This window comes from Hylobates moloch, unplaced genomic scaffold (assembly GCF_009828535.3).
Source record: "Hylobates moloch isolate HMO894 unplaced genomic scaffold, HMol_V3 SCAFFOLD_8, whole genome shotgun sequence".
Classification (NCBI taxonomy): domain Eukaryota; kingdom Metazoa; phylum Chordata; class Mammalia; order Primates; family Hylobatidae; genus Hylobates; species Hylobates moloch.
Genome location: NW_026652283.1, coordinates 89,289,636 through 89,308,720, shown reverse-complemented (window position 1 = coordinate 89,308,720; position 19,085 = coordinate 89,289,636). Strand labels below are relative to the sequence as shown.

The window sequence follows — 19,085 nt, the reverse complement described above, 5'->3', positions numbered from 1 at the left end:
GCTGGAACTCTCAGGCATGGACTTCCACTGACTTAATCAGGCTTGTTCGGATTATCTAGGATGAGTCCTCTTACTTAAAATCAACTGATTATGGGTTTTAATCACACGCACAAAATACCTTCACAACTACACCAAGATTAACGAATACCTGGGGACTGTAGCCTAGCGAGGTTCACACATAAAATTGACAAAATTTAAATGAAAAATATTTCAAATTTAGCAAAATAATATACATTTCTGCATAATTGTATATGTTTGATATCAGTTGAAACTAGTTGTTCCTTTTGTGGTTGCAATGAAATACACGTTGTGAAAGTGAATGTTTAAGTCCCTATAATCTTGGGCCAGGAAAGGCCATTAGCAACATGATGTGGGTGGCTGCCCCTGAGCTTCTGTCCCTATAGCTAAGGCAGACAGGTGGCTACTCCAAGATCTCAAGGTAAGTACACCCCAGCCTGTTCTGTCTTCTCTCTTGCTTCTCAGAAATAGGCTTTCTGAAGGGCTCTGTCCAATAAATGGAGAGGGATTTCCTTGGCTGTTTAGAGTGTATCTATTGCCAAATAATTATCAAAAACAGCCAGGCTTAAGCCCAGAAGCTTTGGAACCAAGGGAGGGCACCCTGAGTTTTACCAAGAACACTGAAGATATTAAAGGAGAGGTTCTCCAACGGTTACCAGAAAACAGGTTACATAGAATATGCATTTGAAAACTCTGAATGACCACTATATTTTCTTGCTTCTGCTCGAACTTCAAGAATAATAGTTTCTTAAAGGCACAGATTATATATCCTCAGAGCATGTCATAGTGAATAGCATAGATATTAGTGTTCCAGGTGAGGAGGGGTAAACCAAAAGTTTTGTTTAAAAAGGTGTGGGCCAGCTCTAGAGAAACCTGAAATGATAGTGTAGTATCCTATAGCCATTATTATCCTCAGTCGGGGCCAGGGGGTGGGTAGGGAACAGAGAGATTACTGAAAGCATAAAGAGAATGCCTAGGACTGAGAGTTGCCCTCATAGGTGCTGTGGCCTTTGCTGAAGCAATATAATTAGTCCTCTGGAGAGGGAACCAAGGGAGAAGTATGGTACCCTGATTCTGAAAATCCACCACACTGTCTCCCTCTAATCACCTGCCAGGGTTTCCAAATGGCTGAACCCACCAAATATCAGAGGGCCAAGGGCCTACCAATGTGATCCCTCGAAATCAGCCACCTGAGGGCACAATGGAGAGTGGACCCAGAAGGGCACACAGGAGATAGAACACCCTTCACTCACATTATACAGCAGCTCCAAGCATGTGAACCTGAACAAGCTATGTCATGTCTCTGAGCCTCAGTTTTCTCACCTTAAAATAATGTAATCATAGTTATCTGGCAGGGTTATTTAGGGGAAGATAGTATATGTAAATGTAAATTACTCTTTTTTAAAACTTTTATTTTAGGTTTGGCATATATGTGAAAGTTTGTCATGGGGGTTTGTTGTAGAGATTATATCATCATGCAGGTATTAAGCCCAGTACCCAATAGTTATCTTTCTGCTCTTCTTCCTCTTCTCATCCTCCCTGCTCAAGTAGACCCCAGTGTCTGTTGTTTCCTTCTTTGTATTCATAAGTTCTTATCACTTAGCACCCATTCATAAGTCAGAACATGTGGTATTTGGTTTTCTGTTCTTGGATTAGTTTGCTAAAGATAATGGCCTCCAGCTCCATCCATGCAAAAGAAAAGATCTTAGTCATTTTTAGGGCTGCATAGTATTTCATGGTACATATGTGCCATATTTTCTTTATCCAGTCTGTCACTGATGGGCATTTAGGTTAATTGAAGTCTTTGCTATTGTGAATAATGCTGCAATAAACATTTGCATGTATGTCTTTATGATAGAATGATTTATATTCCTCTGAGTATATACCCAGTAATGAGATTGCTGGGTTGAATGGTAGTTCTGCTTTTAGCTCTTTGAGGTATTAACATACTGCTTTCCACAATGGTTGAACTAATTTACACTCCCACTAACGGTGTATAAGTGTTCCCATTTCCCTGCAACCTTGCCAGCATCTGTTATTTTTTGACTTTTAAATAATAACCATTCTGATTGGCACGAGATGGTATCTCATTGTGGTTTTTATTTGCATTTCTCTAATGATCAGTGATAGTGAGCTTTTTATCATATGCTTGTTGGCCACATGTATGTCTTCTTTTGAAAGGTGTCTTTTCATGTCCTCTGCCCACTTTTTAATGGGGTTGTTTTTCTCTTATAAATTTGTTTAAGTTTTTTATGTATTCTGGATATTAGACCTCTGTCAGATGCAGAGGACTTGCTTTATGAATCTGGGTGCTCCTGTGTTGGGTGCATATATATTTAGGATAGTTAGCTCTTCTTGTTGAATTTTTCCCATTCTGTAGGTTGTCTACTCTGCTGATAGTTGCTTTTGCTGTGCAGAAGCTCTTAAGTTTAATTAGATCACACTTGGTTTTACTTCTGCTGCAATTTCTTTTGTTGTCTTTGCCATGAAATCTTTGCCCATTCCTGTGTCCAGGATGGTATTGCCTAGGTTGTCTTTCAGGGTTTTTATAGTTTTGGGTTTCACATTTAATTTTTTTTTTTTTTTTTTTAGATATAGTGGCACAATCTCGGCTCACTGCAACCTCCACCTCCTGGGCATGCCTCAGCCTCCCAAGTAGCTGGGACTACAGGCATGTGCCACCACACCAGACTAATTTTTAAGAGATGGGGTTTTGCTGTGTTGGCCAGGCTGGTCTTGAACTCCTGACCTCAAGTGATCTGCCTGCCTTGGCCTCCCAAAGTGCTGGGAATAAAAGTGTGAACCACCACGTCTGGCCACATTTAAGTCTTTAATCCATCTTGAGTTGATTTTTGTGTATGGTATAAGGAGGGGGTCCAGCTTCAATCTTCTGCATGTGGCTAGCCAGTTATCCCAGCACCATTTATTGAATAGAGAGTCTTTTCCCCATTGCTTATTTTTGTCAGTTTTCTTGAAGATCAGATGGTCATAGGTGTACAGACTTATTTCTGGGCTCCCTGTTGTTTCATTGTTTTATGTACCTGTTTTTGTACCAGTACCATGCTGTTTTGGTTACCGAAGCCTTGTAGTATAGTTTGAAGTCAAGTAACATGACACCTCCAGCTTTGTTCATTTTGCTTAGGATTGCCCTGGCTATTCAGGCTCTTTTTTTGGTTCCATATGAATTTTAAAATAGTTGTTTTCTAGTTCTACGAAGAATGTCATTGGTAGTTTGATAGGAGTAGCGTTGAATCTGTAAATTGCTTTGGGCAGTATGACCATATCAATGATATTGATTTTTCCTATCCATGAGCATGGAATGTTTTTCCATTTGTTTCCATCTTCTCTGACTTCTTTGAGCAGTGTTTTATAATTCTCATTGTAAAGATCTTTCACCTCCCTGGTTAGCTGTGTTCCTAGGTATTTTATTCTTTGTGTGGCAATTGTGAATGGGGCTTGCCTTTTTGATTTGGCACTCAATTTGGCTATTGTTGGTGTATAGGAATGCTAGTGATTTTTGTACATTGATTTTGTATCCTGCAACTTTGCTGAAGTTGTTTATTGGCTGGAGGAGTTTTGGGGCCAAGACTGGGATTTTCTAGATATAGAATCACGTTGTCTGCAAACATATAGTTTGACCTCCTCTTTTCCTATTTGGATCCCCTTTATTTCTTTCTATTGCTTGACTTGCCTGACTAGGACTTCCAATACTGTTTTGAATACGAGTGGTGAGAGAGGGCATCCTTGTCATGTGCTAGTTTTCAAGAGAAATGTTTCTAGCTTTTGCCCATTCAGTATAATGTTGGCTGTGGGTTTGTCATAGATGGTTCTTATTATTTTGAGGTATGTTTCCTTCAATAAGTAGTTTATTGAGAGTTTTTAATATGAAGGGGTATTGAATTTTATTGAAAGCCTTTTCTGTGTCTATTGAGATAATCATGTGGTTTTTGTCCTTAGTTCTGTTTATGTGATGAATCACATGTATTGATGTGCATATGTTCAATCAACCTTGCAGCTTGGGGATGAAGCCTACTTGATCATCGTGGATTAGCTTTTTGTTGTGCTGCTGGATTCTGTTTGCAAGTATTTTGTTGAGGATTTTTGCATCGATATTCAACAAAGATACTGGCCTGAAGTTTTCCTTTTTTGTTGTGTCTCTGTCAGGCCTTGGTATCAAGATGATGCTGGCCTAATAGAATGAGTTTGGGAAGAGTCCCTCCTCAATTTTTTGGAATGGTTTCTGTAGGAATGGTACCAACTCTTCTTTGTATATCTGGTAGAATTTGGCTGAGAATCTATTAGGTCCCAGGCTTTTTTTGGTTGGTAGGCTGTTTATTACTGATCCAATTTTGGAGCTTGTTGTTAGTCTGTTCAGGGAATCAGTTTCTTCCTGGCTCAGTCTTGGGAGAGTGTGTCCAGTAATTCATCTGTCTCTTCTGGGTTTTCTAGTTTGTGTGTGTTCATTACTCTTAACAATAGATGGAGCTTCACACAGTGGCAATTGTTGTAGTCAATGACGTTTATCTGAAGCACAATTATTGCTCATTGAAAACTTTTTCCAGTACCCTGCTGTGATGACTTGAAATATAGTTGGCATTGGCAGTTTTTGATAGTCTCCACAGAGACTAAATTAAAAAAATACAATAGATAGCATTCAATATAATAACTGCTACTGTTATTATAATTGTCACAACTGCTGTTACCTCAACTAATTCATAAAATAGATACGAAGTTCGTTTCATAACGGGGAAATAGATAAGAGATTGAAGAAGCATTTTGAACTGTGTTAGAATAACTGTAGCATCTTACGTGTGTGTGTGTGTGTGTGTGTGTGTGAACCTAAACTCTGATAAGACAAAGCCCCCCATCTCCTTTCAATGCTCTTAGTGATCATACATTTCTACTTTTCCCTACTTATTTGCCAGAGATAAAAACAAAATTAGTAAACTACCCCAGTTTGAATTCCATTTCCCTCCAACCTACCTGATGGTGGAGAATTTAATGACAGAAAATGGCCAAAATATTTGAGATCAGTGGGGAGAAATTGTGACTAATGCACATTGTTTGACTTCATAATTACTACAATGTGATGTCATAAAAACTGTATTAGGTGGATAATAACATTGTGAGTAGTAATTGTGTCTACATGTGTAATTTCTTTTCTCTGTAGTATTTAGGATTATAAGGGAGGATTTATAGATATGTAGGGAAAAAAGTAATTTTTTGCTCAACGCTCATATGTTCTTAGTTGAAACAGACACTTGTAACAACAGCAACAGCAACAAAAAAGCAGATTAACAAGGGAAAAACAGAAGTTTTGTTAACATGTATATTTCATACATACGTGGGAGATACCTAGAGAAGGAGTAATTATCAAAGAGGTGACTCTGAATTGCACTTTATATAACATCTTCAAAAAGAACAGTAAATTTTTAGAGAAGTGACAAAACAAAGGAAATGGACTTTGAGTCTCCAGCGGCAGCAACTTGTGGGAAGGCAAATAAAGGCTAGTTAGTAAAGCTTGTTGATGTAGATTCCTCTGGTGCCATCTCCAGGTCTATAAGGGTCTAAAGTTGTTTTCATTGGTTAGATTTTGTTCTTCTTGGTAGAAAAGGGAGATGGGATATATTATGTTTTTGTAAACTTATGTCCTGATTTTAGGCAAATAGAGGGAGGGCAGAGAGCTCTCGGGTATCTGCTGCTTTCTTGCCTTCAGCTCAACAATCCTCCTGTCAAAAAGGTGTATTGGGGTGGCATATTATGGCCTCTCACAGTTACAATAGTATAGATAATAGTGTATATATTGATAGTCTAGATTACTGTGCTTTACTTAAAAGTACAATTTAGATCATAAATCAAATAGAAAACCAGATGGAAGCATTTTAAAAATTCATCTTGGAGAAGGATCAAAAGGTATCTGTTGTCCTTGCACAAAAGAAATCTGTACCTTCAAGGTCCCGGGAACACTAGCAATAGCACACTGATTTGGCATAAGCTGACCATGTGCTAATTGGGAACAGGACTTCTTAGAGATCACCAAGAAATCACCTCATTCTTCAGTCTTGGTCACATAATTAAATTTGCATCTAATGCTCTAATCTTTAGATGATTTTGAATTAAATTCTTATTTATTCCTTATGACAAGCACTCTGTTCTGTCTTCATGGATGAGACTCCCAGCTGTGAATAAAATCAGGTTGGAGGTTTTGCTACAGCTTATCGTATTATACCTATGAATGATTCATGTGCCATCTGTTGACCATAAATCCAATTAAGGAATTCTAATAAATGTATGATTTCTACTTCCTAGAGTAAAGCAAAATCGGCATTTACAACCTTCCGGAGCAATAAAATGCCAGTAAAAATATAATTGACACTTATGGTTCTTTGCTATTCCTAAGCATTAATCACCTTAAAACACAGGATCAGGTATCTGTATTTCCATGACTGTCAGCTACAAAATGTTGGCAACATGTTAAACTTCAATTACTTTTTATAATATCTTATATTCACATGAGCAAGATTTAATGACTCACAAAGACAATTTGTAATAAATACAGATATTCACCCTGGAATTTTCTCTTTCAATGGGAATAATTACTAACAACACTGGTTTCTTCTCTGAGGTAGTAATTTTTGGTAGTTTAGTTCTTATTCAGAGTGCACTGACAATGTGATTATTATTAGTACCTCTGTCTTTCCCAGCATGCAATTATTTGCATATTAACTTAACTTTGTTATTGGGTGAAAATAGCACCATATCAGCAGAGGGATATGATTTTAAAGTATCAGTGACATGAAATAATTTTAAGGTGGAACTAAACTTTGTTATGATTCTAAATTTACTTTTAAAAATAACAAATATTTCTTTTTATGACTACAGATTATGCTGCACAAAATAAGGAAATAAATTTAGTCCAAAAAGTATCAAACCCCAATCCTATTTCTGTTATTTTGACTTTTTTTTTTTTTACATTCCAATACATAGTTTTATTTTATTTATTTATTTATTTTTGAGACGGAGCCTTGCTCTGTCACCAGGCTGGAGTGCAGTGACGCGATCTCGGCTCACTGTAACCTCTGCTTCCAGAGTTCAAGCAATTCCCCTGCCTCAGCCTCCCAGGTGGCTGGGATTACAGGCACATGCCACCATGCCCAGCTAATTTTTTGTATTTTAGTAGAGGTGGGGTTTCACCATGTTGGCCAGGATGGTCTCGATCTCCTGACCTTGTGATTCACCTGCCTTGGTCTCCCAAAGTGCTAGGATTACAGGCGTGAGCCACCGCACCCGGCCCCAGTACATAGTTTTTTGTTGTTGTTTTTTTATTATACTTTGGGTTTTAGGGTACATGTGCACAATGTGCAGGTTTGTTACATATGTATCCATGTGCCATGTTGTTTTGCTGCACCCATTAACTCGTCATTTAGCATTAGGTGTATCTCCTAATGCTGTCCCTCCCCCCTCCGCCAACCCCACAACAGTCCCTGGAGTGTGATGTTCCCCTTCCTGTGTCCATGAGTTCTCATTGTTCAATTCCCGCCTATGAGTGAGAATATGCGGTGTTTGGTTTTTTGTCCTTGCGATAGTTTACTGAGAATGATGTTTTCCAGTTTCATCCATGTCCCTACAAAGGACATGAGCTCATCATTTTTTAGGGCTGCATAGTATTCCATGGTGTATATGTGCCACATTTTCTTAATCCAGTCTATCGTTGTTGGACATTTGGGTTGGTTCCAAGTCTTTGCTATTGTGAATAGTGCCGCAATAAACATACGTGTGCATGTGTCTTTATAGCAGCATGATTTATAGTCCTTTGGGTATATACCCAGTAATGGGATGGCTGGGTCAAATGGTATTTCTAGTTCTAGATCCCTGAGGAATTGCCACACTGACTTCCACAATGGTTGAACTAGTTTACAGTCCCACCAACAGTATAAAAGTGTTCCTATTTCTCCACATCCTCTCCAGCATCTGTTGTTTCCCGACTTTTTAATGATTGCCATTCTAACTGGTGTGAGATGGTATCTCACTGTGGTTTTGATTTGCATTTCTCTGATGGCCAGTGATGATGAGTATTTTTTCATGTGTTTTTTGGCTGCATAAATGTCTTCTTTTGAGAAGTGTATTTTGACATTTTTTATTTGAATATTCACTCAGTATTTTTTGACATAGCGACGTGTTCTGATTATGCTTCGGCAGATTAAAATGGTAACACATGGGAAGCTCACACAGATGGACTGGGAAATAGAAACAGGTGTTGCACTCACCTGCCATTTGTTTCTTTTTCCCCCTTTCAATTTTTTTCTTCTAAAATGAGAGAATGGGTCCTTCTTTCCATAGTGGCAGTGAAGCTAGAGTACATTGACGGGCTTCTTCTTTGGACCAAAAAATAGTCCTTGCCTTGCAAGTCTTGATTTTATCTCTCGGTGCAACTGATGAGTAATGTGACTCTTTATCATACTGTCTTTGTGTTTTGGAAGTAGAAATAATAAAATGCACGTGTAGTAATACTAATTCTGTAAATAGAGAATGTACATATATGTGTTCATATTGGTTTTTAAAAGATCTGGAGGGAATATTCATAAATATTAAAAATAATTGGGCTAAATACTCCAATTAAAAGACACAGAGCGGCAAATTGGATAAAGAGTCAAGACCCATCAGTGTGCTGTATTCAGGAAACCCATCTCACATGCGGAGACACACATAGGCTCAAAATAAAGGGATGGAGGAAGATCTACCAAGCAAATGGAAAACAAAAAAAGGCAGGGGTTGCAATCCTAGTCTCTGATAAAACAGACTTTAAACCAACAAGGATCAAAAGAGACAAGGCCATTACATAAAGGTAAAGGGATCAATTCAACAAGAAGAGCTAACTATCCTAAATGTATATGCACCCAGTACAGGAACACCCAGATTCATAAAGCAAGTCCTTAGAGACCAACAAAGAGACTTAGACTCCCACACAATAATAATGGGAGACTTTAACACCCCACTGTCAACATTAGACAGATCAACGAGACAGAAAGTTAACAAGGATATCCAGGAACTGAACTCATCTCTGCACCAAGCAGACCTAATAGACATCTGCAGAACTCTCCACCCCCCAAAAAACAGAATATACATTCTTCTCAGCACCACACTGCACTTATTCCAAAATTGACCACATAGTTGGAAGTAAAGCACTCCTTAGCAAAAGTAAAATAGAAATTATAACAAACTGTCTCTCAGACCACAGTGCAATCAAGCTAGAACTCACGATTAAGAAACTCACTCAAAACCGCCCAACTACATGGAAACTGAACAACCTGCTCCTAAATGACTACTGGGTACATAACGAAATGAAGGCAGAAATAAAGATGTTCTTTGAAACCAACGAGAACAAAGAAACAACATACCAGAATCTCTGGGACACATTCATAGCAGTGTGTAGAGGGAAATTTATAGCACTAAATGCCCACAAGAGAAAGCAGGAAAGATCTACAATTGACACCCTAACATCACAATTTAAAGAACTAGAGAAGCAAGAGCAAACACATTCAAAAGCTAGCAGAAGGCAAGAAATAACTAAGATCAGAGCAGAACTGAAGGAAATAGAGACACAAAAACCCTTCAAAAAATCAATGAATCCAGGAGCTGGTTTTTTGAAAAGATCAACAAAATTGATAGACCACTAGCAAGACTAACAAAGAAGAAAAAAGAGAAGAATCAAATAGACTGAAGAAAAAATAATAAAGGGGATATCACCACCAATTCCACAGAAATACAAACTACCATCAGAGAATACTATAAACATCTCTACACAAATAAACTAGAAAATCTAGAAGAAATGGATAAATTCCTCCACACCTACACCCTTCCAAGACTAAACCAGGAAGAAGTTGAATCCCTGAATAGACCAATAACGGGCTCTGAAATTGAGGCAATAGTTAGTAGCTTACCAACCAAAAAAAGTCCAGAACCAGACGGATTCACAGCCAAATTCTACCAGAGGTACAAGGAGGAACTGGTACCATTCCTTCTGAAACTATTCCAATCAATAGAAAAAGAGGGAATCTTCCCTACCTCATTTTATGAGGCCAGCATCATCCTGATACCAAAGCCTGGCAGAGACACAACCAAAAAAGAATTTTAGTCCAATATCCCTGATGAACATTGATGCAGAAATCCTCAATAAAATACTGGCAAACCGAATCCAGCAGCACATCGAGAAGCTTATCCACCATGATCAAGTGGGCTTCATCCCAGGGATGCAAGGCTGGTTCAACATATGCAAATCAATAAACATAATCCAGCATATAAACAGAACCAATGACAATAAACCATATGAGTATCTCAATAGATGCAGAAAAGGCCTTTGACAAAATTCAACAACCTTCATGCTAAAAACTCTCAATTAATTAAGTATTGATGGGATGTATCTCAAAATAATAAGAGCTATCTATGAAAAACCCACAGCCAACATCATACTGAATGGGCCAAAACTGCAAGCATTCCCTTTGAAAACGGGCACAAGACAGGGATGCCCTCTCTCACCACTCCCATTCAACATAGTGTTGGAGGTTCTGGCCAGGGCAATCAGGCAGGAGAAGGAAATAAAGGGTATTCAATTAGGAAAAGAGGAAGTCAAATTGTACTTGTTTGCAGATGACATGATTGTATATCTAGAAAGCCCCATTGTCTCAGCCCAAAATCTCCTTAAGCTGATAAGCAACTTCAGCAAAGTCTCAGGATACAAAATCAATGTGCAAAAATCACAAGCATTCTTATACACCAATAACAGACAAACAGAGAGCCAAATCATGAGTGAACTCCCATTCACAATTGCTTCAAAGAGAATAAAATAGCTAGGAATCCAACTTACAAGGGACGTGAAGGACCTCTTCAAGGAGAACTACAAACCACTGCTCAATGAAATAAAAGAGGATTCAAACAAATGGAAGAACATTCCATGCTCATGGGTAGGAAGAATCAGTCGTGAAAATGGCCATACTGCCCAAGGTAATTTATAGATTCAATGCTATCCCCATCAAGCTACCAATGACTTTCTTCACAGAATTGGAAAAAACCACTTTAAAGGTCATATGGACCAAAAAAGAGCCCGCATTGCCAAGTCAATCCTAAGCCAAAAGAACAAAGCTGGAGGCATCATGCTACCTGACTTCAAACTATACTACAAGGCTACAGTAACCAAAACACCATGGTACTGGTACCAAAACAGAGATATAGACCAATGGCACAGAACAGAGCCCTCAGAAATAATGCCGCCTATCTACAACTATCTGATCTTTGACAAACCTGACAAAAACAAGCAATGGGGAAATGATTCCCTATTTAATAAATGGTGCTGGGAAAACTGGCTAGCCATATGTAGAAAGCTGAAACTGGATCCCTTCCTTACACCTTATACAAAAATTAATTCAAGGTGGATTATAGACTTAAATGTTAGACCTGAAACCATAAAAACCCTAGAAGAAAACCTAGACAATACCATTCAGGACATAGGCATGGGCAAGGACTTCATGTCTAAAACACCAAAAGCATTGGCAACAAAAGCCAAAATTGACAAATGGGATCTAATTAAACTAAAGAGCTTCTGCACAGCAAAAGAAACTACCATCAGAGGGAACAGGCAACCTACAGAATGGGAGAAAATTTTTGCAATCTACTCATCTGACAGAGGGCTAATATCCAGAATCTACAATGAACTCAAACAAATTTACAAGAAAAAAACAACCCCATCAACAAGTGGGTGAAGGATGTGAACAAGACACTTCTCAAAAGAAGACATTTATGCAGCCAAAGGACATATGAAAAAATGCTCATCATCACTGGCCATCAGGGAAATGCAAATCGAAACCACAGTGAGATAGAATCTCACACCAGTTAGAATGGCAATCATTAAAAAGTCAGGAAACAGCAGGTGCTGGAGAGGCTATGGAGAAATAGGAACACTTTTACACTGTTGGTGGGACTGTAAACTAGTTCCACCATTGTGGAAGTCAGTGTGGCAATTCCTCAGGGATCTAGAACTAGAAATACCATTTGACCCAGCCATCCCATTACTGGGTATATACCCAAAGGATTATAAATCATGCTGCTATAAAGACACATGCACACGTATGTTTACTGCGGCACTATTCACAATAGCAAAGACTTGGAACCAACCCAAATGTCCAACAACGATAGACTGGATTAAGAAAATGTGGCACATATACACCATGGAATACTATGCAGCCCTAAAAAATGATGAGTTCATGTCCTTTGTAGGGACATGGATGAAGCTGGAAACCATCATTCTCAGCAAACTATGACAAGGACAAAAAACCAAACACCGCATGTTCTCACTCATAGGTGGGAATTGAACAATGAGAACACATGGACACAGGAAGGGGAACATCACACACCAGGGCCTGTTGTGGGGTGGGGCAGAGGGGAGGGATAGCATTAGCAGATATACCTAATGTTAAATGACGAGTTAATGGGTGCAGCACACCAACATGGCACATGTATACATATGTAACTAACCTGCACGTTGTGCACATGTACCCTAAAACTTAAAGTATTAAAAAAAAGTATTCTGTGTGTTTTTGTTTTCTCTTTTGTACTTTATATTCTAAATTTCCTTTAATCATGAAAGGTTTATTTAAAAAAAAATATGGGGATAATAAGTAAGCAAAACTGCCCACTTCCCTCCTTACGTTATCCACTAAGGAATGCCTCCAAAGAAAACACTATAGGCATGAGAGAGGAAGTGTGCATTAAGGGGAAGTCCATGCTGAGGACTAGGAGGAAATGAGGGGGGCAAGTCTTCAGGTCAGGCTCAGGCTTAGTCAGCACACTCAGAGCAGATCTCTTGGGAGAAAATGGGGAGGATTCACCTGAATCAGCTTCTAGAAACTGACAGGAAATTCACACGCCCCCCAGTTGACGATGGACTTGTTACCACCTTTGGACAAGGATGCTCTTGTTGATATGACCAGTGTATTCTCTGATGCATTCCCAACCTGATGTTTGTTCAGTGCCTGCAGAGCCAGGCAAAACTCACTCCGACTGCCTTTGGCCTCCACCTCCGCAGGACGGATGTACTGTCTCTATTAAAAGTGCTTGGCATGGTAACTTTGGGTTAAACACAATTTGGTGGAAGCTAGTGTTGTGAAATGGAGATCTGCATAAAACTTGAGAGGGTAGAATATAGAGAGTCAAATCAATAAACCTTGAGGCTATTTAATTTCTAGATCTACATTTATTCTTCTATCCTGTGTACCTTCTGCCCTCCTCCTTTGTAATTTCTTCAGACCCAACCTTCCAGGCCCCTCATATAAAAATATTTCTCTCCTTTTCCTGAGATGGTCAGTGCTGGTCACCACCTTGCAATATAAGGGTCAGCTTTCCCCTCCTTTGGGTTTGTACAAGAAATCATTCATTTATCAATGTCTGTGGAGCCCCTATTATATATGTCTGAGGTCCTGGTTAGGGTAAATGTCGTCACATATCCATACAAATAACATCCATTTATTAACAACAACAAAAAAGACTTTGCAACCCTCATCTCAACAGGACATCTGATATACGAATTCACTGTGTAGTTAGAACTGCCATCTTTAGCCCTTCTAATGTGGTTCTAGACCCAGACGTGCTATCACGTTGCTACTGATGAGGGCTAGTCTTAACTGATGCCCTTGAATTGAGACTGGGGTGCCATATAATGCATTCATAGAAATTAGCAATGGCTATCCTAGTCCTCAAGAGAAATTTAGATAAGCTGTATTTTGTGCATTGATATATATCAGACTCCTGTGACACTGGAAGTTTTATTTTGCCTGGATAAGGTTACTGAACAAGTAGCATCTCAGTTTGAGACACTAAGATTGCCAGTGGGTGACGAGCACTGTGGACATGAGCCATCTGTGCTGTGGAGTGTGGCTGGTGTCTCCCATGGCAGTCTCTCTTGTCTGCCTGTCATTAGATGACCTTGAGGCTGTGCAAAGTGAGTTATGCAGCATCTCCCTGATTAAATGCATCCTGTCTCTCTCACATTGTAAAAATAATTGTGGACTTTGTGTTCCACCTAGGATTATAATTCCTCAGTGCCATATGTTTGGGTTGACATAAACAGTCTTCCCAGAAATTTGGCACAGGCCTGACCGTGTGCTGATTGGGAACAAGACTTCTTAGAGATCGCCAAGAAATCAATTCATTCTTCAGCCTTGGTCACATAACTAAATTTGAGTTTAGTGCCCTAATATTTAGATGGGTACCTCCGTGATCTTCCTAAAGACATTTGTTTGCAAGGAAAGTGCTACACAGTTTATCTATGTGTTTCACTGGACTTTGTATTTTTTTTTTAAAAATGTCACCAGACTATATCACTTAGATCTCCAGTCTCCTTTATGTTCTAAGTTGTAGCATGTTTTCACTTTCAACATGATATTTGATGCAAGATTTTCTTATTACCTCCACTTTTGAAAAATGATATAAAATAAGAGGAAATTGCATAGGAGGTGGAGAAGCCCATCTGTAGAAATGCTGGTAGCTTCATTGTACATTAGTGTTGACTCTTGAATGAAAAGGAAAAACTCAGTAGCTCTGGAATGCCTAAGTCCTAAAGTTTTTCATACAGTAGAGCTCTGTGAAGCACCAACCCAGTTTTGTTTGTTTGTTTTTTGTTTTGTTTTTCTGTTTTTTGAGATGGAGTCTTGCTGTCACTCAGGCTGGCTTTGAACTCCTGGACTCAAGCAATCATCCTGCCTCAGCTTCCTGAATAGCTGGGATATACAGACATGTGCCACTATGCTTAGCTTTCAAACTATATTTTTAATGAGTTTGTCCCTCTTAGGATATTCATTGTTTGGTAATTAAAACTAAGCAACTGGCCAGGCACGGTGGCTCATGCCTGTAATCTCAGCACTTTGGAAGGCCAAGGCCGGCGGATCACCTGAGGTCGGGAGTTTGAGACCAGCCTGACCAACATGGAGAAACCCCGTCTCTACTAAAGATACAAAATGAGCTGGGCATGGTGGTGCATGCCTTTAATATCAGCTACTTGGGAGAGTGAGACAGGAGAATCGCTTGAACCTGGGGGGTGGAGGTTGCAGTGAGCCAAGATCGCGCCATTGCACTCCAGCCTGGGCAACAAGAGCGAAACTACATCTCAAAAACAAAGCAAAACAAAACAAAAAAACTAACCAGCTGACTTGGCAGATGTGGTCAAAGGAACCACCTTTTGTCATGCATTCACTGGGAGATGCAGGCAACATTTGATTTCATGGCATTTAATAGATCATTTTAAAATGGCAATTGATTATATGTTCAAATAAACGCAGCCACCACATAAATACTTTGTCACCTTTAAACAGCACCAACATGATGCTTTTGTAATGAAAAATAAAGCCAGTAGGGAAAAGACTTTTACAAGATCTGTTTAAATCATTCAGTGAATGCTAGTCTATATGGTTGATACTGAGGAAGCAAAGGTGAGCACAGGAGCTCACATGCCAATGGGGAGGCAGAAATTAGTCAAAGAATCAGAGAAATCAGTGTAAAATTAACAGCTATAACACAGGTTATGAAGGCAAAAGATCATAATGCTGCCTAGGTTGGGTTCTCCAAAAGCAAAGCCTGAGACAGGGGTTCGGGTACATATGACTTATTATAAAAATGCTCTCAGGGGAAGAGGAGTGTCCGAATCTGAGGCAGGGGAAGGGTGTGGTCTCAGATGAATGGAGCTTCAGCCTGACCCCATGGGAGCTCTGCAGCATTAATTGCACGACAGAGTTGTCCCACCTTAAGGCAAGTGGCTGGCCTTTCATAGCTGTTCCCCCATGCAAATCAGGCATTAACCAGAGTTAACCCAGGATGGGCATGGCCCTTGGGTAGAGGAACTCCCATAAGGCCAAAGGCAGTTTTCCAGAGAAGGGGGACAGCAACAGAGAAAATGAGTGCAAGTTTAAGGAGCTCTGAGTGTGGCACCATCAGCATCCACTACAGATGCTAAGAGAACATATAATACAATGTTCTGCTTTCTTCAAAATCCTCCAGTGGTCTCCTGTATCACTCAGAGTCAGACCCAAATGCCTGAAAATGTCTGCAAAGATCGGGGGATCTGGTGCCTGCTCTGACCTCATATCATAGATGACTTTGAATCAAAATGCTCATTGCTCTATATGATATTCACTGTTGCTTTAGTTACCTTGTCCTGGCTGGATTTTCAGTTACCTTTTCTATTTAAACAGCAATGCATATTTTGGACATATTTCACATTTGATCAGTATATGTTGAGGTGCCTACTTTTATTTTCTTACATTTTTATTCAAAATATCTATAAGTGCCTAGAGTAGTGAAAAATCATAAAGACAGAAAGTAGGATGGTAGTTGCCAGGGGCTGGGAGGAAGCAGGAACTGGGGAGTTATTATTTAATGGGTATAGAGTTTAGTTTTACAAGACGAAGAGAATTATGGAGATGGAGATGGTGGTGATGGTTGCGTAACAATATGAATGTCCTTCATGCCACAGAACTATACATTTAAAAACAGTTACGGTGGTAAATTTTATGTTGTATATATTTACCACAATTAAAATAACATAAGTGTCATGGAATTTTGCATTAGGTTAAAGTTTGATATATGGCATATGACTTTTCTGGCTCCAGAGAAACCTCTTGCCTTTACCAAACATAATCAGAATCAGCATCTGCATTTGAAATTGGCCCAGAGTTGAAGATAAATGAAAAGAGATTCTTTGAGGCCAATTTGGTTTTTTAATTTTACACAAAAACATTGCCAAATATAGTAGACTTCCTTATCTGGGTTGTATTCTTCCCTGTTACATCTGCCTTTCTTTCTGCATTTAGGTCTGTCTCTTAGATCTCTGCTGTCTGAGCTCTTTTTACAATTTTTTAAAATACTAGTACTTCTTTTGTTATTTGATATCTATTGTATTCCTCCTTGCATTCTTCACCTTTTTGAGTTCTATTTTAGCATTTTGGTTTCCATTATACAGCAAATATGGGGAGGTCGTCACAATCTGGCTCTGTCAAAATAATAGCTGCCTTCTGCATTGCCTGGTACTGTGGAAGACCATTACTCCCTTTTCATGTTGTTGGGGTCTTGCTGCAGAGACTCTCAGCTGTGATTCTTCCTTTGAGATGTTTTGAGTCATTTTCACTGTTAGCCTGGCTGCTGGATTGGAAACACTGCCAAGTTCCTGAAGAGACAATTTTATCTGGCAAATTTCTTCCAATTGCAGGAACATATGTTACGTATAAGACATACAGCTAAGAGCCAATTTAACATTGGAGGTTAGCACATATCAGCAGATGTTTATGAAGGGCCCACTATATGTCAGTTTCTGGGGAGGCCTCAGGCACATAGGAGGAACTCAGGAAATATCAATAGGTTAAATAAAAGTGAAGTGATTGGATTGGAGAACAGACACACACACACAAAAACAAATAGTTTTAAAGAACTCAAAGTCCTAAAAGAGGAAGTGGACCTGCAAACACATGACTGTAGTAAACTGTAATATGCCTCAATTTCCTCAACTATAAATTAAGAACAAACCTATCTTATTAGATTTCCAAGATCATTCAATGAAACAATACATCTAAAGTGCTGAACAGAATGGCAGACAGAGCAAAGTTAGAGTGCTACTTAGTATCAAGATACACCAAACAGGAAGAAAGTAATCTGCTCTGTAGAGAGTAGTAGGTGGGTAAGTTTATCCAAGTCAACTTAATATAATTGGTTACAAAGTTGAACAGGGCTTTGTGGATGTAGCCATCCTTTCACAGTCTGTGTCAGCAGAAGCCTCTGTATGTATTGGCAGCACCATATGCATGTATGTACGATGAGAAATTGGACCCCTATTTATAGATTTGATCTTCTGATGTTGCTTGACGTTTTCGTTAATGGAAAATGTCAGTTTTCCAGTTTTCTTGCCAAAGGAAATTACCAAATGAACCACTTACAAGCTACTGTTAAACATTATTTATAAATGCTCGATGACCTTGATTGTGTTAAATAACAATAATTGCTAATCATTATGTTTCAGAAGCCTGAGGCCTGCCAAGCCTCTTGGGAACTACACAAAATATTTTCATAACAAATCTAGTAATTTCAACATCATAAAATATCTAGCAGGAAAAGCTAACCAGTAAATATTGTTATTCCTTAAAAACATTTTCCAGGGGAAGAAATGCCTTTTAAAAATCTCTCTCTGGTCAATTTGTTGTTGTTATTGCTTAAATCATCGTCCTAATTACCATGCCTCATTTCTGCTGAAAACAGAATTTTGAGAACACTTTCTGATTTCTAAGGCAAGACTATATCGTGGTACATTGTCAAAAAATTTCTCCAGGATTATTTACCCGGTAATGTCAAACTCGTAGATAAGAGGATATGTCAACCACATTTTCCATAAATTTCAGTTGTGTAGAATATTACTTTTGACTTATCATAGAAAGAAAAGAATTTATTTTGATAGTAGGTGGGTACAAGATTAGAAATATTTAAAATCTAAAGCAATCATAGAAACTTCTTCAGAAATCTTTTTGAAATTTACTTTTGATGAGGCTTAATCTATAACCAAATACTATGGCCAAATATAAACTTGAAATACAGGTTTCTGATATTTGAAAAGATGGGCCTGGATTACATTTCGGCCTTTCTGCGGCCCAGTTCCTTTATCCCTGCCAGTGCCTGTGCAGTGTATGGAACACTGAGCAAAACCATCAAGTCAGGAAAAGGGGTAATACCACTGCAGTAGAGGAAAACAAATCTAAAACAACACAAAAGGTAATAGTTGTTTACTTGGTCAAGCTGTCTTCTTTGCGTATCATGTATACATTCATATTATTTGCTATATAACATAATTTTTAACCCTAAAACTTGAATAATATGAGTTACTGGTTAGAAGTACTCTCCATAACAAATTAGGTTTTGATTTTTATGCTCGACAATTTTGACCCTGATAATACTGGTTATTGAATCCTCTCTTGGCACACTACATCACCATGATGCTTGATCTATTCTATTTACTTATTTATTCAACAAATAGCCTGCCACTG

The 19,085-nt window shown here is 38.8% G+C and overlaps 1 protein-coding gene and 1 non-coding gene across 3 annotated transcripts in view; both read left to right on the top strand.

Annotated features, from left to right (window-relative positions):
* MYRIP (myosin VIIA and Rab interacting protein) overlaps nucleotides 1-19,085 on the top strand; it is a 475,698-nt gene that overhangs the window by 165,749 nt on the left and 290,864 nt on the right. The window lies entirely within an intron of this gene.
* On the top strand, nucleotides 4,502-4,643 carry LOC116474080 (U4 spliceosomal RNA). The gene has a single exon (XR_004249597.1). It is a non-coding gene; the product is annotated as a U4 spliceosomal RNA (small nuclear RNA).